The sequence below is a fragment of the Musca domestica genome, unplaced genomic scaffold, assembly GCF_030504385.1.
Source record: "Musca domestica strain aabys unplaced genomic scaffold, Musca_domestica.polishedcontigs.V.1.1 5, whole genome shotgun sequence".
NCBI lineage: Eukaryota > Metazoa > Arthropoda > Insecta > Diptera > Muscidae > Musca > Musca domestica.
In genome coordinates, this window is record NW_026712346.1 from 7,867,532 (window position 1) to 7,892,434 (window position 24,903).

At 34.7% G+C, this 24,903-nt stretch overlaps 1 long non-coding RNA gene across 4 annotated transcripts; it reads left to right on the plus strand.

The window, feature by feature from the left end:
- The first annotated feature begins 20,510 nt into the window (after nucleotides 1-20,510).
- Nucleotides 20,511-24,737, plus strand: LOC131804853 (uncharacterized). Of its 4 annotated transcripts, none has more exons than XR_009343361.1 (4): nucleotides 23,588-24,096; nucleotides 24,150-24,274; nucleotides 24,351-24,533; nucleotides 24,599-24,737. It is a non-coding gene; the product is annotated as an uncharacterized LOC131804853 (long non-coding RNA). The 4 variants fall into 4 exon arrangements; XR_009343362.1 differs by having other exon boundaries at nucleotides 23,588-23,941; nucleotides 24,002-24,096; nucleotides 24,150-24,533; XR_009343360.1 differs by lacking the exon at nucleotides 23,588-24,096 and adding an exon at nucleotides 20,511-20,904 and having other exon boundaries at nucleotides 24,150-24,533.
- The last annotated feature ends 166 nt before the right edge of the window (nucleotides 24,738-24,903 follow it).

Here is a 24,903-nt window from a genome sequence, read left to right on the forward strand (position 1 = left end):
ATGTATTATAAACTTTAAAAGATTCCCCATTGATTTTGGCTGGCTATTACACGTACGTAAAAAATAAAGATTGCTGCTTTGTTGTGCACGAATAGAAAATTAAAAATACCTGCACTTTTTGTGCACGTAAGTAAAATTACAGAAACCTGCTTCATTGTGCAGATAAATGCAATGAAGCTACCTGCATTTTGGGCATTGCTGCACAAGATGTCGTGCAATTTTTGATTGTGCAGGTAAGCAAAAAATACTGTATTAAATCTAGAATAAATTTATTTTTAAACAATTAGGATACATATTTTATTATTTGACAAACTACCTGTTGAATTAGATTCTGTATGTATGTATGTATGTATATATATATATATATATATATATATATATATATATATATATACATACATACATACATACATATATATATATATATATATATATATATATATATATATATATATATATATATATATATATATATATATATATATATATATATATATATATATATATATATATATATATATATATATATAGACAAAGCTTATAGAAGTGAGTTTTTTTGTGCAAAAAGAAAGTTCAATTCATTACATTTTTACGCAATGCCGAGAGTTTCGGTGTAATAGCGGTGCAAAGTAATGAACACAATACTGAAAAAATACGCCGGAGGAATTTAACAGTTGCTTCGGACCGAATTCCTGTGCCTGCCCCTAAAATATTAATTAATGATTAATTGATTAAACAGCATTCCACAATACATATTTCACACATTTTAAAATTCCTACATTTTTGTACAAAATCCTTTTTTGTGTGTTCTTTTTGTTTTTTCTCTTTGCTTCAGTTTATTATTCTTAATACCACATTGTTTGGTTTTCACAGATGAATAATTTTTATTTGGCGAAAAAAGTGATATTCCAGAAAATTTACTAATTATTTTGAATAAAAAGATTAAAAATGTAAATTTAATTGTGTATTTGTCATTAAGACAACATTTTTATTACTTAAAGCTATTTTGAGAGTGTTCAAAAGTCACAAGTTTCCATAAAAATACAATTTCACTTGCATAAACAAAAGTGGTTTCTAATCGAAAAAATTTTGCGATTTACATTTTCTGATGAAGCTAAATAAGAAATTAAAATCACTTTCGTACCGAACTCATTCTTATGACATGCCGATATATATTTTTTGACTATTCATTGTACTGTGGATGCGCTGATGCTGCTAATGTATTTTTTGCAATGATGAATGCAACACATATGCTCTGTATCCATAATAAACTACTAGTTTTGCAACTATCTTCGACTTCATTCTTGTAGTTCTGGAACAGACCAATAATTTGTTTTTGTCTCCATTCCCAAAATTGTCTTTCTGTATAATTACAAGTAGAAAGGGTCCGCCATAAAACGTTTTCTTAATAAATTAATGCATATTTCGTGAATGATAACAGCACAGAAAACCCGCACGCAAATATTGACAAGCCGATGCACCCAAAACGCGTCGATATTTGCAGCTGATTTTGTTGCAGGGGCATTATTGTGCCATTTCGTAGGAGGTTTCCAGAACCAGTTTTCCGTCTTGACCACAAGTGGAATATCAGAAAATTGGAATTTTGCTTCCACCAAAAGCTGATTTGGAGAACATGTTATATGCCGAAATTCTCGTTAGGACTTCTAATTTCATTTGACATATAGTTCCTTTTGGACGTTTTTTAATGGAGATGATCAGGTGCCGTTTAATGTTCCTTGGGGAAGTCAACATATTATTGTTAAATATGTTTATGTTCAACAATTTTCGTTTGCGATATTATGTGTGGTATTTATAACAGGTGTATCAGAATTAATTATCAAACAACATTTATTTATTTTATGGATATTTTCAATAATAAATTTATAAATACTTTTTTTTTCAAAATTTTAATAATAAATTTATAAGAATAATTCTTCATTGAAAATTTTCAATTCCAAAATATATTTGACAGTTCATTGTACCAGCAGCTGTGTCGATGAGACTACCTGTATACTTCTACCATGGTAGTACCAAGGTAGATCTAACAGGTAACCGCATCGGCGAATTGCTACAACAAAGCAACTTTTGTTGTACCCTCAAATGTCAAAATTGGAATCTAAGGCGAAAAACATAGATTCGCCATGACAAAGTTGCGGCAAATTTGTTTCAACCAATCAGAAACGAGGTGTTTGTTTACATACTATTTTGTGTGCCTCTCGTCGTAAACGAACGTCGCACTTTATATTCAATAAAAATATACAAAAAATGGTTTTTAAAGAAAAAAAAAACATAGCACCAATATAGTTCTATGCAAAATCATAGACATTCGCTTCATATTCAATAGAAATAAACCGAAAGGATATTAATTCAAGGCACATTAAAAAAAAACGCCTAAACGCCGCAGTTCTGGAACTGCAAATGGCAAGAGTCGAATTCTTGCACTACTTCCCGTGATGAGCTTTGGATGAAAATGGTCCACACAAATCTTATATGTTGGGGCTAACTTAATTCCTCAAGCTGCACTCCATTCTAACCTCCTTCCTTCATCTTTAGGAACAATAAATAGTGTTAAATTTTCATCACAATATTTCTTATTGCAAATCGAGCACTTTTTAATTTTCTTTTATTTTTTTACTGGTTTCACTCTAAACTTGCTCTTAAATTATTTGAAATATTATAAAAAGGTACTTTTAGGGAAGAAAACATAAAAAAAATTGTTGTTGCATTCATTTAGGGCAAATTCATCATTGCAACAATTTGCTTTGATATTTAATGGTGCCGTCAGCTGGGCTGATGCGATTACCTAGTACATCTACCTTGGGTTGTACCATTTCACCAATGATAATCCCCATGGTATAATTATTATAGGTATATATTATTAGCAGGTAGCAAACCCCAACTGATTTGAGTCTATAGTAATACTACCGTCAAATTTTATATGGCGTTTTATGATTTACACTGTACGGCAATGTAAACATATTTATTTATTTATTTCTTCCTGCACAACAAAAAGAAAAAACAAAAAGAACACACAAAAAAGGATTTTGTCCAAAAATGTAGGAATTTTAAAATGTGTGAAATATGTATTGTGGAATGCTGTTTAATCAATTAATCATTAATTAATATTTTAGGGGCAGGCACAGGAATTCGGTCCGAAGCAACTGTTAAATTCCTCCGGCGTATTTTTTCAGTATTGTGTTCATTACTTTGCACCGCTATTACACCGAAACTCTCGGCATTGCGTAAAAAATAATGAATTGAACTTTCTTTTTGCACAAAAAAACTCACTTCTATAAGCTTTGTCTATATATATATATATATATATATATATATATATATATATATATATATACACATATATATATATATATATATATATATATATATATATATATATATATATATATATATACATATATATATATATATATATATATATATATATATATATATATATATATATATATATATATATAGACAAAGCTTATAGAAGTGAGTTTTTTTGTGCAAAAAGAAAGTTCAATTCATTATTTTTTACGCAATGCCGAGAGTTTCGGTGTAATAGCGGTGCAAAGTAATGAACACAATACTGAAAAAATACGCCGGAGGAATTTAACAGTTGCTTCGGACCGAATTCCTGTGCCTGCCCCTAAAATATTAATTAATGATTAATTGATTAAACAGCATTCCACAATACATATTTCACACATTTTAAAATTCCTACATTTTTGTACAAAATCCTTTTTTGTGTGTTCTTTTTGTTTTTTCTTTTTGTTGTGCAGGAAGAAATAAATAAATAAATATGTTTACATTGCCGTACAGTGTAAATCATAAAACGCCATATAAAATTTGACGGTAGTATTACTATAGACTCAAATCAGTTGGGGTTTGCTACCTGCTAATAATATATACCTATAATAATTATACCATGGGGATTATCATTGGTGAAATGGTACAACCCAAGGTAGATGTACTAGGTAATCGCATCAGCCCAGCTGACGGCACCATTAAATGTCAAAGCAAATTGTTGCAATTATGAATTTGCCCTAAATGAATGCAACAACAAATTTTTTTATGTTTTCTTCCCTAAAAGTACCTTTTTATAATATTTCAAATAATTTAAGAGCAAGTTTAGAGTGAAACCAGTAAAAAAATAAAAGAAAATTAAAAAGTGCTCGATTTGCAATAAGAAATATTGTGATGAAAATTTAACACTATTTATTGTTCCTAAAGATGAAGGAAGGAGGTTAGAATGGAGTGCAGCTTGAGGAATTAAGTTAGCCCCAACATATAAGATTTGTGTGGACCATTTTAATCCAAAGCTCATCACGGGAAGTAGTGCAAGAATTCGACTCTTGCCATTTGCAGTTCCAGAACTGCGGCGTTTAGGCGTTTTTTTTTTTTTTAATGTGCCTTGAATTAATATCCTTTCGGTTTATTTCTATTGAATATGAAGCGAATGTCTATGATTTTGCATAGAACCATATTGGTGCTATGTTTTTTTTTTTTCTTTAAAAACCATTTTTTGTATATTTTTATTGAATATAAAGTGCGACGTTCGTTTACGACGAGAGGCACACAAAATAGTATGTAAACAAACACCTCGTTTCTGATTGGTTGAAACAAATTTGCCGCAACTTTGTCATGGCGAATCTATGTTTTTCGCCTTAGATGCCAATTTTGACATTTGAGGGTACAACAAAAGTTGCTTTGTTGTAGCAATTCGCCGATGCGATTACCTGTTAGATCTACCTTGCTACTACCATGGTAGAAGTATACAGGTAGTCTCATCGACACAGCTGCTGGTACAATGAACTGTCAAATATATTTTGGAATTGAAAATTTTCAATGAAGAATTATTCTTATAAATTTATTATTAAAATTTTGAAAAAAAAAGTATTTATAAATTTATTATTGAAAATATCCATAAAATAAATAAATGTTGTTTGATAATTAATTCTGATACACCTGTTATAAATACCACACATAATATCGCAAACGAAAATTGTTGAACATAAACATATTTAACAATAATATGTTGACTTCCCCAAGGAACATTAAACGGCACCTGATCATCTCCATTAAAAAACGTCCAAAAGGAACTATATGTCAAATGAAATTAGAAGTCCTAACGAGAATTTCGGCATATAACATGTTCTCCAAATCAGCTTTTGGTGGAAGCAAAATTCCAATTTTCTGATATTCCACTTGTGGTCAAGACGGAAAACTGGTTCTGGAAACCTCCTACGAAATGGCACAATAATGCCCCTGCAACAAAATCAGCTGCAAATATCGACGCGTTTTGGGTGCATCGGCTTGTCAATATTTGCGTGCGGGTTTTCTGTGCTGTTATCATTCACGAAATATGCATTAATTTATTAAGAAAACGTTTTATGGCGGACCCTTTCTACTTGTAATTATACAGAAAGACAATTTTGGGAATGGAGACAAAAACAAATTATTGGTCTGTTCCAGAACTACAAGAATGAAGTCGAAGATAGTTGCAAAACTAGTAGTTTATTATGGATACAGAGCATATGTGTTGCATTCATCATTGCAAAAAATACATTATCCACAGTACAATGAATAGTCAAAAAATATATATCGGCATGTCATAAGAATGAGTTCGGTACGAAAGTGATTTTAATTTCTTATTTAGCTTCATCAGAAAATGTAAATCGCAAAATTTTTTCGATTAGAAACCACTTTTGTTTATGCAAGTGAAATTGTATTTTTATGGAAACTTGTGACTTTTGAACACTCTCAAAATAGCTTTAAGTAATAAAAATGTTGTCTTAATGACAAAGACACAATTAAATTTACATTTTTAATCTTTTTATTCAAAATAATTAGTAAATTTTCTGGAATATCACTTTTTTCGCCAAATAAAAATTATTCATCTGTGAAAACCAAACAATGTGGTATTAAGAATAATAAACTGAAGCAAAGAGAAAAAACAAAAAGAACACACAAAAAAGGATTTTGTACAAAAATGTAGGAATTTTAAAATGTGTGAAATATGTATTGTGGAATGCTGTTTAATCAATTAATCATTAATTAATATTTTAGGGGCAGGCACAGGAATTCGGTCCGAAGCAACTGTTAAATTCCTCCGGCGTATTTTTTCAGTATTGTGTTCATTACTTTGCACCGCTATTACATCGAAACTCTCGGCATTGAGTAAAAAATAATGAATTGAACTTTCTTTTTGCACAAAAAAAAACTCATTAACAGAATATTTTTCACAAGTTACACTTCTACAATGTTTTCTTATCATGTGTTTTGTTTTGATTCCTCATTCATTCGTTCTTTCATTCCCCTAATGTTGAAATATTGAATATATAATGTTGCCATATTTACACTGAATTGTAGTTCATCAAATCGTACGAAATCGGAAGAAGCTAAAACAAATTCGTACGATTTTTAATTGCGAAATTCAAACCATTTCGATGCGTTTGTGTTACATGCCTGTATCAGGGCATGTGATTATTATTTTCGTATTTAGCTACTTCACAAAACGTAAAACGCAATTTTTTGCGGTTTGAAACCACTTTTGTTTTTGCAAGTGCAACTGTATTTTTATGGAAACTTGTGACTTTAGGTTAGTTTAAATGATGCTCGGTTGTAGAAAAACAACCACTACACGAGAATAGAATAGAAAGAAGAAAAGGAATGAATAGTGAAAAGTGAAGAAAAAAGAATTTGTATAGAAAATAGAGAAATTAGTAGGTTTGTGTCCACGGTGTGTTAACGTATCATCTTTAGCCATTTTAGTTTTCTGACAAACTGAAGAATGACTGCTGACTCGGTGTCGGAGAGGGAGGACAATCCGTCAGAATTTGCTTACCCAGTAGCCTATGTCTCGCTCCTTTGAGAGTTGGGCAGTGGCAGAGTAAGTGCTCCACCGTCTCAGTTTCTTCCTCGTCCTGACAAAGTCTGCAGTATTCAGTATCGTCACCCCCATTTGGATGTCATGGCCTTAATGTTGTAATTAGGCCCACCACAAGTTTCAAGTCCAGCTTCATCATGGCTATAAGTGACCTTGACCTCCTTTCGGAGATCACCGGCCAGATCTTCTTGAAGACATTACATCTCCTTCCAGTTAGCCAGTTTTGCAGTACTTGGAAGAAGTGACAAAGGGGTGGCTTCACTAAGCTCTCAATCTCTAGATCTACTGACTCAGATCCGCGCCTGGCCAATACATTGCCAGATATGTTGCAATGTCCAGGGACCCAACAGAGTTTAACAAACGGTTTAACCTTTTCCAGAGCATTCCTGCATTCCAGAACTACCATAGAGTTGATTGTAAAAGAATTCAGAGCGTTCTGGGCCGCTTGACTATCGACAATATAGTCACCGGTCCATCCAGTTCACTGATTCTATTTGCCAGCAGCTCTATGGCCTTCTTGACAGCAAAGATTTCTGCCTAAAAAACGCTACAATCATTGTTTAGTTTGAAGGATCATTGGATATTTAGATTTTCACAGTAGACGCCGGCTCCCATTCCACTTTCCATCTTTGATCCATCAGTATAAAGGCTATATCGTTAAAAGGTGGAGTGTCACGAATCGAAATGTCTCTGTTAGGTATAGGGAAATCAAGTAGTTCAAAGCTGTACCTACGTGATATATAATCGCTAGCTATAGCATGACTATAATTCCCACATATTTGATTGACCCAGTTCATTGGGTCACAGAGCACACCTAGCAGCTTGTTGTTCTACAAATAGACCTAACGGTTTTTAATTGAGTAGGGTGTCTAGTGCGAATTGGGGTGTGCTCCTAAACGCGCCTGTCATTAGTAGCGATGCAACTCTTTGGACTTTCTCAATACTTTTGTTGAAGGTGGTTTTGCCACCAAACAAGTTCCCCATAGGTTAGAATTGGTGAAGAGTACGAGCTCACTTTTTGATGGGTTCACGCCAAGACTATTGCAGCGTGCCCATTTGGAGAGTTTAACGGGAGCTTCCTGCATAAGATCTGAAACATTTTGCGGAAATTTCCCAGCAATCAGCAAGACAACATCATCGGCGTAAGCCACGACCTTTGTCCCACCCTGTTCCAGTTCGATTAGAATTTCATTTATCACCAAATGCCAAAGTAGTGGTGATAGAACCCCTCATTGCGGGGTGCCCCTAGTGACCGTTTTCCCGACAGAACACTCCCCGATGCTTGAGTTGATGTTTCTGCTGCTGAACATAACATTAATCCAATTAACTAGGAGTGGTGGTATACTAAGTTTTACTAGGAAACTGTGAATTGCCTCGATTGTGACGTTATTGAAGGCTCCCTCGGTTTGGTTTCCCAGCCTTGGGAATATAAGTGACTGTAACTTCCCTCCACAGTGATGGAATGTGAGAGAGACGCAGGCAAGCCTTTAAGATTGCCTCCAGAAATGGTATTATTACCGTCGATGCATGTTGTAGCGTGGCTGGAATAATGCCATCCGGTCCCGGTGACTTGAAAGGTTTGAATGATTTTATAGCCCACAAAATCTTGGTAGCGCTTACAATCCTCTCAGTCAGACTTAAGGGCTAAGTACAAAAGAAGCTTGAAGTCATGGCACGGCCTATTTTGTGACATTTTATAAAGGAATTACAGAGCCGCTCTAAAATCTTGCCGTCGTTTTTCATTATAATTTGGCATTAATATGCCTAGCCATGACTTCAAGCTTTTTATGTATTTGCAGCCTTACATCCTGGACTCAGTAAAGCAAACCCAAGACCTTCGTTTGGTCTTCTTGATCTCACTGTTGTACTTTTTGAAAGCTGATTTGTAAGCCTCCCAGTTCTTATTCTTATGTTCTTATTGGCCCTATTATAAAAGTGCCTGCTTGTCTTCCTAAACTGGGCTAGGTCTTTCGACCACCAGGCAGGTTGGTACCTTTTCCCGGGAAGCTAAGCGGACAACCTCTTCCATATCTCCCAATCACTTTAGTTATCAAATTAATACTCGCCAGTAGGTCTCAACTTCCCTGCAGTATGCTCCTCAAATTTATACCATCGAGCCTTTCTCGGATTCCTATGCGGTTTTTGATGCATAGGCTGTTATGTTATCTGGACTGTTATCTTCCGATGGTCCGAGAAGGAACAATCGGTGGAAACTTTCCAACTCAGTATGAGTGACTCGTCCAAGTTAGTAAAGGTGAGATCAATGACCTCCTCCCTATTCCTTTTTTTTTTGAAAAGTTGGCTCATTTCCCCTGTAAAGAAGTGCAGCAATTGCGGTGGAAATCATACTACAAACTACAGCTTAGCCACAAAAAGGCCTGCAAACTACCGGGTACGGGAGAATCCACAATTTAATATCAAATCAGCTGATTTCCCTGAGCTAAACAAGAGGAATGAAACCACCGCTCCTAATTACGATCTCCCTTCACAGAATATGCAATACTTACATTCTGATACTTTGAGAAATGATTCACCCAACCATAACAATCCAAATATAGAATCATCTATCGAAAAACTAATCGTTACCATGAATTCTTTCATGACAAGTATGCAAAGCATGATGCAAGAAATTGTGAGAAATCAATCTATGATAATGCAAATAGTTTTAAAACAAAAATAGATAAAATTCCTATCTGTTCTTGGAACGCAAACGGCTTAAGCCAACATAAACTCGAGGTCGAAAAGGCCTTCAGACCTGCAAAAACGTCCTGACTTAATTGACTTTGCAGTAACGAAGAATATTAAGAGGGAACAAATGTCCGTGGTACCTTCGTGTGACTTGTCTTCAGACCATTCCCCAACTATAATAACATTAAATGATGTTCAACTCGCAACTTCCCCGTATTATCTGCCAAATAAATATACAAACTGGATGAAGTACAAAAAATATGTCAGTACACATGTAAATCCTAACACTTCTCTAAAGTCCGGAAAAGAAATTGACAATGCAGTTAAAATATTTACTTCAGTAGTCAACACAATGCAGTTAAAATATTTACTTCGGTAGTCAACACCGCTGTAAATGTTGCCACTCCCACTAAATTTTCTAAACCAGAAAAAAAATTCCTACAATCCATCGGCCGTTCGAAAACTCGTTTCTGATAAAAGGAAGGCCAGAAGAGAATGGCAGAAGCACCGCCCACCTAGGTTTTGGGAAAAACTAAAAGAATGTGAAAAACTCTTAAAACAAGCACTCAGATTAAACGGAGAGCGAAACTTAAAAATATTCGTAAATAACCTGGATCCCACAGAGAGAAGTGACTACAGCTTATGGAAAGCCACAAACAACTTGAATAGACCTATCGCTCAGGAATCTCCAATTCGCCTAGAAAATGGGACTTGGACAAGAACTACAGAAGAAAAAGTAAACGCATTTGCCAAACACCTTGAATCGATATTTACCCCAAATCCCGGACTATCGACAGTTGTTCAACCTGTAATTGACGACATTGTTTCGAATCCCATACGATTTTCTCCTAAAGAAATCGAAAGTTTTATAGCCTCGACGAAACTAAAAAAATCCCCGGGTAAAGATAGAATTACTCCAAACATGCTCAACAAATTACCAACACCGGCCGTTAAACTATTGTTATTTGTATTTAACAGCATTCTTCCTGGCTAAGCCTAAGGGTTTTGGTCTTCTCGAGAAGGGCGGACAGCAGTTCACTTTGTCTTTGTATGCTTTCGCATACCACGTCTCCGTACGTCAGCAGAGTCTCGTCCCCACCCACAATTTAAATCTTGTCCGGGGACGTATTCCGTATCGGTGCCTCCGAAGAGGCGGTTGAAGTGTTGTCGGTGTTTGTTTTGTTGTTTGTCGGAAGAGGTGACGAGGTCCGCCATGACATAGCCTCCATATCATGGAAAGGACTTGGGACCTAAGCCTAATACTCGTCGAGGCGCCCAGGCATCGACGAGGCAACCGTTCGAATACAGTCGGTACCCTGACTGCAAACCTTGGAACACTGATGGGCACGGTTTATGTAACACCCCAGTGTTAGTGAGTCCGTTGCGGTGAACATGTCCATTAACTGGATAGTTTAGGAGCGCCAGTGACTTCGCCTCGTCCAGTCCATGGATCATAGGCACTCGGGTATTGAGTCCGAGACTTTCCCTGTAGAAACTGCTGAACTGTTCGCGATTGCTTATTTATCCGTAAACTGTGGACGAGTCCGATATCATTTAGCTATGCTTCCGCGAACGGCGGACATTGTGACTTTAAAACACACTCAAAACACTTTTAAGTAATAACACGTTTAAAAGCAGTAAGTTCGGCCGGGCCGAACTTTGAATACCCTCCACCATTTGGAACGAATATGGACATTTTCAAGTCCTTAAAAAAATCGACATTTACGACGTTTACCTACATAGGCCTTGTTTGTCATAAGCCATTACCATATTCAAATCCTAAACTTGAACGGTGAATAATGTAGCTAAAATCATCAAAAAATGGAGTATAGGGAGGTACCGTTATATCGGAGCTGTGCGAAGACCTGGACCAGCATAGACAATTTTCTGTCACAGGCTATAGCATCCATTACGAACGTCAAACACGACATCTCAAAAAATTTCGGTGGGTATTGGAACTACCGAATATAGGGAGGTACTGTTATATGGGGCCCATACGAAGACCTGTACCTGCATAGACAATTATCTGTCACAGACTGTAGTTTCCATTACGAACTCTAAATACGTAATTTGAAACACTTCCGTTAAATAATGACGCTAAAATCATGGGGGCTATACGAAGACGTGGACCTGCAAAGACAATTTTCTGTCATAGGCTGTAGTATCCATTACGAATCTCAAATACTAAATTTGAAACAATTCCGGTGAATAATGTCGCTAAAATCATCAAAATACCGAATATCGGGAAGTACCGTTATATGGGGGCTATACGAAGACGTGGACCTGCACAGACAATTTTCTGTCATAGGCTGTATTATCCATTTCAAACTTCAAATACCAAAGTTGAAAGAATTTCGGTGAATGATGTCGCTAAAATCATCAAAATACCGAATATCGGGAGGTACTTATATATGGGGGCTATATGAAAACGTGGACCTACATGGCCCATTTACGAACTTAACCTGCCTACTGGAAAAATAAATACGTGTGCAAAATTTTAGCCTTCTATCTCAATTCGATCGAAAGATAGCGTGATTACAACAGACAGACTGACAGACAGACGGACATGGCTAAATCGACTTGGAATTTTATGCTGATCAAGAATGTATATACTTTGTTGGGTCTGACATGAGTATATTTTGTTCTTTTTATTTAAAACAATTAGCAAATTTTAATGGTTTTAATTGACGAAGCCAATTGTTAACATGGTGGTGCCACATCATTGAAAACCACTTTTTTCTGCAAACAAAAATTATTATTCAGTGAAAACCAAACAATGTGGTATTACAAATAATAAACTGAAGTAAAGAGAAAAAACAAAACAAAATTAGCACTCAGAAAAGAATTTTGTACAATAATGTAATTATCTTAAAACATGGTATTCGGCACTAGAAACGATTGTCATCGATTTTATGGAGAGAAACCAGGGGCAGGTTTCTTGTTCTATGAAAATATGAAATGAAAAATATTTCCTTTATAAATTTTTCATTGACATTTCTTTCCTTTATAAAAGTTTTCATTTCACATATTCATAGAACAAGAATTGAGGCCCAGGACCTAGCGAGGGGCTATGTCAAATGTGATCGAGTGGGTGCCGTAACATGTTGGTCACAACTTACCGAAAAACAAAATTCCTCGGGACCCCCACCATAGATTGCAACGGGTGGAAAAATACATGGTCAGACTGGACAATATATGCTAAAAAATTTTTGTCACAATAAAAAGGAAAAAGTGGTGGTGGTTCTTTCAACAAAAATGTGCTCAGTGAAATTGAGGAATCAATTGCATTGATTCTTTTTGCACAAACCACTATTTTTAATAAAATATTTACACTTCTAGAATGTTTCTAATCATGTGTTTTGTTTTGATTTCTCATTCATTCGTTCTTACATTCCCCTAATGTTATTATATTGAATATATAATGTTGCCGTATTTACACTAAGTTCGTGGTTCACCAAATTGTACGAATTCTGAAGAAGCTAAAACAAAAACGAACTATTTTGAATTACGGAATTTAAACCATTTCGATACGATTTTGTGACATGCCTGATAGTACAACGTGGACCTATACAGACAGACGGACATCGTTAAATCGATTTAGAATTTGTTGCTGATAACGATTACTTACACTTTATGGGGTAAACGACTTATATTTAGAGGTGTTTCAAAGGGAATGACAAAGTGGAGCGTGGTTCCAAAGTGGAGCGTATAAATCCCCCTTTTAAAGGTCGAATTATTCCAATTATTCTCAGGAAACAACTAACTACGACTTTTAAACTATTTTTATTCATAGTTAACAGCAATCGTTCCCGTCTGCATGAAAAGAATCTGAAATAGTAATGATTCCGAAGCCTGAAAAAGATCTAAAGGAAGTTAAATCATATAGAACATGGCCCAGAAGGCGAATTACAGAAAATACAACTCTGCAACCCACGTTTATTGTCAACATATGTTATTAAGGCGAATAACTAATAATTCGCCTCGACATAGCGGCGAATATCTGTTTTGACAATAAGTAAATTGTATTTTCGTGCGAAATATAAACAAAAAAACAGGCCTGGAAAAAGGTCTCATATGGATAGCTCCGACAAAACTCTTGCGCAACTGAATGATGGAAACCAATTTAGATAATGAGTAGAGAATGTGAGGGAAAGATATATTTAAAATACTTTAATACAAAGTATTGGTGAACTAGACAACAAAGAAGTAATCAATTTTGACTCCACACAGATTTTGAATCTTTTGATGGAAAGCCTTGGGCATTGTAGAACTAAAAAGCTAAAGTCATATAATCATATGTTTACAATTTTTTTTTAAATTTATACCTTTAACAACATCTCATTGTCAAAATCTATATTCATAAAACCGTGGTATATACACATAATCAGAGATGGGAACTGCATTGAAATTTGACAAGGTAAATTACAGAAAATACAGAGCTGAGAATGCTAATTTGAAATGAGATTACCATTATTTCATGATGATTCATATTTGCCCACAGCTTTTCTTTGGTGTGAATAGAAAAAAGTATAAGGCCTTTATTATGATCAAATTCACAATACACAGCAAATCACAATTCCTTAATTTCATATTAAGTTTTAAAAAGTTATATTTTTTAAATATATGACAAATATTTTTTGACATGTTGTAATTGTAAAGCGAATCCACATTATGTTGACAGCAAATTTAGGTATATTGGGCCACGATACAGACAAATTAATTCAAAACAACAAAACTAATATATACTCAGTTACAATAAAAGCAAGAATCTACTCGTCATGCAATTTTCTTCGATAACATAACGGGAATATAAAAAAGTAAAAACTTTTACATTCTTGTAGTTCTGGAACAGACCAAATTTTAACTCCCCATATTATATCTAGTAACATTAGGCTGGAAATACATAAAGCGCATATTTGGCTGGCTTAAGTCATCGGCTGGCTTCTTCGTAAATGAACAAAGGAGTTTTAGGTTAACCTAGTTCGATTTTGGCCCCAGGCTCCTTTGTTCATTTCCGAAGAAGCCAGCAGATGACTTAAGCCAGCCAAATAAGCGCTTTATGTATTCTCAGCTTTAAGGAGCAAGTACATAAAAAGCTTGAAGTCATGGCTAGGCATATTAATGTCAAATTATAAAGGAAAACGACGGCAGGATTTTAGTGCGGCTCTGTAATTCCTTTATGAAATGTCACAAAATATGCCCAGCCATGACTTTAAGCTTCTTATGTACTTGCGCCATTATTCTCGACCAATTCTTTCATGGTACAATAAAGACAAGGTAGGGCATAGCAATCACCTGAATACAATTTTTTCTTCTGATAGTCTTGAAATGTCAATACAGTTTTTGTATGTGTATGTGTTGTTTTGAATAATAAACAAAATAATTTTGAAAATTTTTAATTCTGTTTTTATTTATATTTACAGCTTTTGGGAGACCATACTTTAGCTTTTTTGGGATGGAAAAGATTTTTTTCTTAAATAAAATATTGGGAGAAAAAAAAAACAATTTTTGCATTTCTTATTGGTAAATTTCATTTCAATTATTAATTATTGTACCATGACAAATCAAAAATAATAAATGTCAGACAACTACTAAAATTTCTGGACATCTTACACCATTTTCATTTCGGAAGCGACAACTATAATTATACACAATTGCCTTTTTATAAAGATTAATTTTTTGTTTTGAACGACATGCTACAATAAGATTTCAGAACTTTCAAAATTGCCCACTTTATTCGCTCTCATGGTATAATTTGGTACTTTTTGTGCCCCTATTCTGTCAAAACATATACACAGTTTGTATAGGTGTGTGTATTGTTTTGAATAAGAAATAAGAAGTTAGAAAAGACAAGTACTTACCGATATTTGGCAGAGCGCATAATGAATTCTACCTTCTTGGCCTAAAAATTTTCTATACTAGAACGGCTATAAAGAACGGTTCTTGTAAGCCAGCATGTACACGAAATATGCCGTTTAATTAACGGCGCTTCGTATAGATGTCAGTGTGCGATAGTATCTCTCTGGCTTTCCATTTCACTGCATTGACGGGGACTACATGCTTAAGCCACATTTTTAAACGGAATTGTTTATTATCCGGTACTAACAACCTAAAATAAGTTCCTCACTCGAATCGTTCGTATTCAAATGTATTCGTTTTTGATTTTTTTTATAAAAAAATTTAAAGCTATCTGTCATTTCATTTACAGGTGCACCATGTTACATAAGAAACGAAAATATCCACAAGGACCTAAACATACTTACCATTGAAGAAGAAATAAAGAATATTTGCCGAATGTACTTGAGTAAACTATCCGCGTAGCCAAATAGTTTGGCCCTCCAACGATAGACTGCGTAGACATGACACTCTTTCTACCACATAGTTTATATTTGTCTTACTATTTCATTATTTTCAGCTCTTGTCTGGTCAATTGAACGTTTTTCGTCGCCCACTGTTATACTTCTATAGGTAGTAGTATGCTAAAATTAAAGATGCTTCTGTGAAGAAATCGCTAAGTTTATTACTGTAGTCCGTGAGATGGTTAGATATAACGGTATCTAAATAAAGCAACATTGTATTCGTAAGACTATTTCGGTAGTCCGCGAATAAATTAGATAAAACTGTATACAAATTAATCTAAATTACCTAGTCAATTAAATCACGGATATAACTGCATCCACCAGCCCACAAAAAACACACATCTATATCTTGAAAACAAAAAAGATAAAAAATAAAGCATGTAAAAATATAGGGTAATTGTATCATTATTATACAAGATATAAAAGCTTATTGTTATTTTCATCAAAATATATGAAAGATTCAATAAATATACAATTATTAAAAGAAAAATATCGCCATCCACAACCATTATGTTTCAATTTTTAATTTCAGATTATTAGGAATTGTGCTACTTGCCCTAATAAACTCCGAACTTTTAATACCCTCCATCATTCGGACCACTACTATTTCTGCTAGGGACATCGGTTGAAAAAGGGCTTAAAAATGCCGTAACGCGGACCTGTATAGACATTGTGTCACAAGAGGTAGAACCCATTACAAAATCTTTCAACCGAATTATAAACTATTCCGTTTAAAAATGTGGTTTAAATTCCTAACATTTTACGCTGATTAAGAATAAATGTTGAGTATTTCGAAGAGTAACAAACTAAATAACAAAGTAAATATACCCTCCATAGTATGGTGGAGTGTATAAAATTTAAATATATAAAGAATATAGTACTGTAATATGAGTCCGCATAAATGTCTTGTCCTAAAACATATATATGTGTATTCCCTGTCATAGACATACCATTTCGGCGCCATTCTGTAAGAAACAGCCAATTTCTTTTAAAAACGATAGGTATCTTATCACAGGTGCCATATCACAGCACCTGCCGATGTTTGCTATTCTTAACTTTTAGCGGAATCTATCAAAACTCAGATTTTGTGTTGATTTTATAGTGGGTTCTTTCTTCGTAGATTGCCTGAATGTGTACATGTTGTCTTTTATACTCGATCATGGCAGAAGAATACCACGCACCAAATATTTGATATCCAAGCATGTCATAAATTACAATCGGAATGGTTTAAAATACGCAATATTTGTTTTATCTTTTTCAGATTTTGTAGATTGTTAAGTGTTTACAACGGTACCGCCCACAATATGAAATTGTGAAGATTTTTGTCTCCTCTATCACATATATAGGTGCTAATCGCTTCTACCACTTCTTCATTTTCGTATTCTACAATTGTCAGGACCACTGTTATTCCATTTTGAGGCCTGATGTCCGATACTGCAGCGGTAAGTCAAAATTCAGATTTTGTGGAGCTTGTTCTTCTTCTAGAAATTACCGGCCAGAGGTCTCAAAGACCTTGCAACCGGCTTTGAAGTTCATCTCTACCTGCTTCTACGATGAGAGACTTTTTGAAGCACCAGATGTAATAACTCCTCGGTGGTTTGAAAGTCTCATCAATGGTTAGATCAATAGGCTGCGGACCACCCCGAGCTAATTCACTATATACTCGATATAGTGGTAACTCCAAATCATGGCAGAAGAATACCATGCACCAAATATTTGATATTCAAGCATGTCATAAATTCCAATCAGAATGGTTTCAAATACGCAATTTTTGTTTTATCTTTTTCAGATTTCGTTGATTGTTAAGTGTTCACAACGGTACCGCCCACAATATGAAATTATGAAGATTTTTGTCTCCTCTATCACATATATAGGTGTTAATCGCTTCTTCCACTTATTCATTTTCGTATTCTACAGTTGTCAGGACCACTGTTATTCCATTTTGAGGCCTGATGTCCAATACTGCAGCGGTAAGTCAAAAGTCAGATTTTGTGGAGCTTGTTCTTCTTCTAGAAATTACCGGCCAGAGGTCTCAAAGACCTTGCAACCGGCTTTGAAGTTCAACTCTACCTGCTTCTACGATGAGAGACTTCTTGAAGCGCCAGATGTAATAACTCCTTGGTGGTTTGAAAGTCTCATCAATGGTTAGATCAATACGCTGCGGACCACCCCGACCTAATTCATCAGCCACTTCATTCCCCACTAAGTTTCTATATTCTGGAACCAACAAATCTTATGTGGCGTTTCCACTGCACTTGATTTGCTCTCTATTCGTTGTTTGACCCTTAACTATGAAAAAACTACCTAGTTCTTCACACAAAATTTCCTGAGCGAACACTCATATTTGTACATTGTTCAAATCAAATCACTCTCAGAACAACGAAAAAATATGTCCCATCCATAAGAAATGGGAACACTTATCGAAAAAATAAATTATGGCATTTAAAAATTAAAAAAGTTAATGAAATGTTACAAATTTTTTTTCTGAAGACTGAAAATTATGTATGAAAACTACAGTGTTAAATGGTGTATGTACATTCAAAGGAAAGTACATATTGTTTTCTCTCATTCGAGGTACGCATTTTGTCCACGAGTTGACATTTCCACAAAAAACTGCAAACAAAAGAGGCGATATTCTCAAAATGTTTGTATCGGCAGAAAAAATGTTTGTCTCTTCAGCAGAATTTAAAAATAGAAAAATACAAAAATATTTTGAAAATGCCAACATTTACACAAAACGCTGAAAACGTAAATGAAAATTGTAAAATTAATGATATTATAAGTCTTTGGGAGAAAAACAATAATTTCTTCTATTCATATTAGTGAGAATTTGATGTATTTTCGTATAAATTCCCATTAAAATCAAGAAACAAAATTTTTGAAAAAAGGAATTATTTTACTATGAATTACGAATCGTGCCGTGTGAACGGGTTAATTCTTGTACATAATTCTGAGAGCGAACAACGTGATTGAAAGTGTAATGAGAACATAACATTAATGAATTCACGTATTATGTTCGTATCTTTTTAGTTTTCATTAAAGTATCCAATTAATCGGGTATAGGTGGTGTTCGATTAAAAAATTAATAAATTACGGGGTTTTTAATTTGATCAATCGATTAAGAGTCTTAAATTGCTCGAATAAAACCTGCGTGAAGAAGCAGCGTGAAGTTAGCAACGACCATGGTAGAAAATACAGGTAAAAGCAAGTGTTGTTGTACAACAATCGTAACAACAACCACATACAAATTTGTTTTTGTACGTAATACAAGCGTCAGAGTTATGTGTCCAAAAATGTAAACAAAATAATTAATTTTCAATAAATTATTTTAATTTAAAATATATATATTTTTGGAATTTGGAATATTAAATTGAAAATGCAGAAGAATAGTTCTTAAAATATTTAATTTTAATGCTTTCAGATCATTCCGCTTAATGTATAGTTGTTAGCTACTGGTCCTAATCTCTCAACACTTCAAGCAATCGCTAGAAAATCGCGGAGAAGGCAACAATCCTTTCAAGTTGAAACCAAACAGCATACATACATAAAGTATTCTACATATTGAAATTTTAGGATACATGAAATATGCGAATATATTATCTAACGCAAAAAGGTTCCGAACCATCGCCTTTGACGTTTTGTTAAGTACAACGTCGATTTTTTCTATTATTAGGCAAAAAATATGTTCACATTGCCCTGCAGTGAAATTTTATATCAAAAAGGGTATACCTATTGTATATCAAGAAATGGATTTGAATCACAAAACGTCATATCCAGTTTGACACTAGTATTACTATACAAACCTCGTCCAAAATGAACAAATAGAAGTAAAGAAGAGGTCTTCACGATCATTTTCGTATCAATACTTAGCCCAAAACAGTTTTTGGTAGAACAATGTTGGAGATTTTCTGATTTCGAACTGATGGTCAGGACAGAAGATCGGCTCTAGAGGCTTCCCTATACAAACCTCGTCAAAAATGAACTATTAGAATTAAAGACGAGGTCTTCACGATCATTTTCGTATCAATACTTAGTCCAAAATCAGTTTTTGGAAGAACAAAATTTTCAAATTTCTCATATTCCACTGGTGGTCAAGAGGGGAATCTGGCTCTGGAAGCCTCCATATAAAAACTTGGGTGGGAGAAGATCTGTCCCTCCGCAACAATGCATCCAGGTTCCCCTATGATTTATTTTGGGATTTTCATATTTTTTAATGTGGTTATTGAGGCATCCACGGTGGAAAAAAATGCCACACTAAGCGAAGCTCCACGCAAAATTTCTTTATCAGCAGGATCGTACCGCGGTCTTGTGGCGCCGGCAACAAATTTGACGTACTGTGCACAAATATGCAACTTCCTCACTACGTCCCTTTAACCCAAATATGTAAGGTCCATATATTAAACCTACCAAGTAATTCTGTTAAATTAAGCATTAAGTCAAGGCTGTAATATCCGTTACGTATACCGAATTTGAAACAATTCCGGCGAATAATATCGCTAAAATCATCAACATACCGAATATCGGGGGGTACCGCTATATGAGGGCTATACGAAGACGTGGACCTGCACATACATTTTTCTGTCTTATGTTGTAGCATCCATTGCGAACTTTAAATACCAAATTTGAAACAATTCCTAAAATCATCAAAAACCGAATATCGGGGGTACCGTTATATGGGAGCTATACGAAGACGTGGACCTGCACATACAACTTTCTGTCATAGGCTGTAGTATTCATTTCAAACTTCAGGTACCAAATTCGAAAGAATTCCGGTGAATAATGTCGCTAAAATCAACAAAGAACCGAATATTCAAAGGTACTGTTATATGGGGCTATACGAAGACGTGGGCCTGCACAAAATTCCGGGGTTTTTAATTTGATCAATCGATTAAGAGTCTTAAATTGCTCGAATAAAACCTGCGTGAAGAAGCAGCGTGAAGTTAGCAACGACCATGGTAGAAAATACAGGTAAAAGCAAGTGTTGTTGTACAACAATCGTAACAACAACCACATACAAATTTGTTTTTGTACGTAATACAAGCGTCAGAGTTATGTGTCCAAAAATGTAAACAAAATAATTAATTTTCAATAAATTATTTTAATTTAAAATATATATATTTTTGGAATTTGGAATATTAAATTGAAAATGCAGAAGAATAGTTCTTAAAATATTTAATTTTAATGCTTTCAGATCATTCCGCTTAATGTATAGTTGTTAGCTACTGGTCCTGATCTCTCAACACTTCAAGCAATCGCTAGAAAATCGCGGAGAAGGCAACAATCCTTTCAAGTTGAAACCAAACAGCATACATACATAAAGTATTCTACATATTGAAATTTTAGGATACATGAAATATGCGAATATATTATCTAACGCAAAAAGGTTCCGAACCATCGCCTTTGACGTTTTGTTAAGTACAACGTCGATTTTTTCTATTATTAGGCAAAAAATATGTTCACATTGCCCTGCAGTGAAATTTTATATCAAAAAGGGTATACCTATTGTATATCAAGAAATGGATTTGAATCACAAAACGTCATATCCAGTTTGACACTAGTATTACTATACAAACCTCGTCCAAAATGAACAAATAGAAGTAAAGAAGAGGTCTTCACGATCATTTTCGTATCAATACTTAGCCCAAAACAGTTTTTGGTAGAACAATGTTGGAGATTTTCTGATTTCGAACTGATGGTCAGGACAGAAGATCGGCTCTAGAGGCTTCCCTATACAAACCTCGTCAAAAATGAACTATTAGAATTAAAGACGAGGTCTTCACGATCATTTTCGTATCAATACTTAGTCCAAAATCAGTTTTTGGAAGAACAAAATTTTCAAATTTCTCATATTCCACTGGTGGTCAAGAGGGGAATCTGGCTCTGGAAGCCTCCATATAAAAACGTCCAAAAAACGCAATGAGGGATTGAGGAACTTGGGTGGGAGAAGATCTATCCCTCCGCAACAATGCATCCAGGTTCCCCTATGATTTATTTTGGGAATTTCATATTTTTTAATGTGGTTATTGTGGCATCCACGGTGGAAAAAAATGCCACACTAAGCGAAGCTCCACGCAAAATTTGTTTATCAGCAGGATCGTACCGCGGTCTTGTGGCGCCGGCAACAAATTTGACGTACTGTGCACAAATATGCAACTTCCTCACTACGTCCCTTTAACCCAAATATGTAAGGTCCATATATTAAACCTACCAAGTAATTCTGTTAAATTAAGCATTAAGTCAAGGCTGTAATATCCGTTACGTATACCGAATTTGAAACAATTCCGGTGAATAATATCGCTAAAATCATCAACATACCGAATATCGGGGGGTACCGCTATATGAGGGCTATACGAAGACGTGGACCTGCACATACATTTTTCTGTCTTATGTTGTAGTATCCATTGCGAACTTTAAATACCAAATTTGAAACAATTCCTAAAATCATCAAAAACCGAATATCGGGGGTACCGTTATATGGGAGCTATACGAAGACGTGGACCTGCACATACAACTTTCTGTCATAGGCTGTAGTATTCATTTCAAACTTCAGGTACCAAATTCGAAAGAATTCCGGTGAATAATGTCGCTAAAATCAACAAAGAACCGAACATTCAAAGGTACTGTTATATGGGGCTATACGAAGACGTGGGCCTGCACAAACAATATTCTGTCTTAGGCTGTAGCATCCATTTCGAACTTCAAATACCAAATTTGAAACAATTCCAATGAATGTCGGGAGGTACCGACAGCGAAAAACATACTTTCGCCATGACATTTAAAGTTTGCTGCAAATTTGTTTCAACCAATCAGGAACGAGGTGTTTGTTTATATTTTATGTTGTTTGTGGAAATTAAGCAAAGTAATAATACGACTCTCAAGGACCATTGCAACAGCCCTAAGTTGATAGTTAGCCCCTGAAATGATTATACAAGCCCACCACTGTTCTACGTCATCGACAAATACCACTAATATTCCAGCCAATGTTGGTAACCGGAGGTTACACCGACTCCAGCACATGGCACAACACAGTGGTGCCGATTATATCTATTTATCACATTTGAGCAAAACTATCTTGGCTACGCTGGAAATTCATCCTATGACATTAGCTCCATGTCAGCCGTAATACAACAACGCATGTCCTTGAATAGTGCATTGAATCCCCATGCCGGTTCGATGCGTGTTGAGCAGGCCTCAACTTCGCGTGCCGTGAATACTTTTTATTTGTCGAACAACTTGAATTCCAACGAAACGATTAACAATACGTCAAGGTGTTTGAAGCTCATTTAATCAGCGCTATCATTTAAAAAAAAAATCTTGGATGTCATCAAAGATTTGCTAAATGAAGGAACCTTTAATTACAGTGATTCTGGAATACAGTTCCAAGCCATGGACAATTCTCACGTTTCATTGGTTTCCATCAAAGCCCAGGATAATGCCGACACATTTACCTTTATGTTTGAATCGCCCAATCATGAAAAAGTCTCCGACTATGAAATGAATTTTACCAATAAATAAAGAGTGTTATTAAAATATATTGACGAATTTTTATTAATTTTTAAAAAAGTTTTTATTCAACCTTATTACGTTTGGCTTAGTCGTATCGAAAATTGTTGACACTTCGTAACGACTAATTGATATTATGTGTGTCATATTCGAGAAATTACAACTCTGTATGAAATTCTGTTACAATTTTTGTACCACAAGAAGCGTTCTAAATCGACAAACGCTGCAGAATTAGTCGTTACAGATTTTGTTGCCGACAACACACAAAAGTTCCTCCAAATTGACATCAGAAGTTGACGTCGTATGCGAGAAATTACAACTCTGTATGAAATTCTGCTACAATTTTCGTACCACAAGAAGCGTTCTAATTCAACAAACGCTGCAGAATAAGTCGTTAGAGATTTTGTTGCCGACAAAACACAAAAGTTCCTCCAAATTGACATTACAAATATTCAAAATGGAGTTGAATAAGAAGAATTTATTAACATTACAAAAAATATGTGTATGTATATCTATAACAATTTCGCCTTTTTGGATTTAAAGTCACACACATTGCTCACAGACGACTGTGATAAACTGACATGATTAGCGTTGCCAGCGCCCTTTTGCGAACTTCCTTCAGCCAGTATCCGAATTGCCCTCTTACCAGCTACGAAGGTCTAGAGTTATTTGAATGTAAATGTGAGATATTTATTTTTTTTCTCCAACAGTATATGCTGATTTAAATCCCGAAGAAACCAAGACCAAGAAAGGTTCTCATTGCCTCCCTGCTCCAAGCCATCAACTCAATGCCAGTGTCAACTCAAACCCAACAACATTATCCAATGACTAATTGGTGAGTTTGAAAAGAGTAACCAAAACTTTTCCAGGCACAGAAGGGATTTACATTTCTCTGTTTGCTCTCATGGTAGAATCAAGGAGGTAAACTCATGCAATCATATGTTTACAATTTTTTTCAAATATTATTCATTTGACAACATCTCATTGTCAAAATATGTATTTATAAATACATTGTACATACACAAATCAGAGATGGGAACCAGTTTTTATGTAGAAAAATGTGACAAGATAAATTACAGAAAATGCGGAGATGGGTATGCTTATTTGAAACGACTTTACCTTCTTAATTTTACCATGGTTTGCTCTATTCATTTTCCAGGTCCAATGCCCTTCCATTGTGCATCATGAAAAACAGGCCTATGTTATTGACACCAAGAATTTGCAATTTTAAGTCGACACTATTCGATTTAAAAGTTTTACAAACAAATGCACACAATAATCTGTTCCATAGAGTGATGTAGGTTTTAAATATTATTATTATTAAATATTAAATATATTATATAATGAATAATAAAATAAAAATAAACTAACAGCATAAAAAATACAATTATTGCTTTTAAGAAATAAAAATGATGTCGTGTTTATGTTTATTTGCAATTCGCCACAAAAAGAAGAAAAACGAAG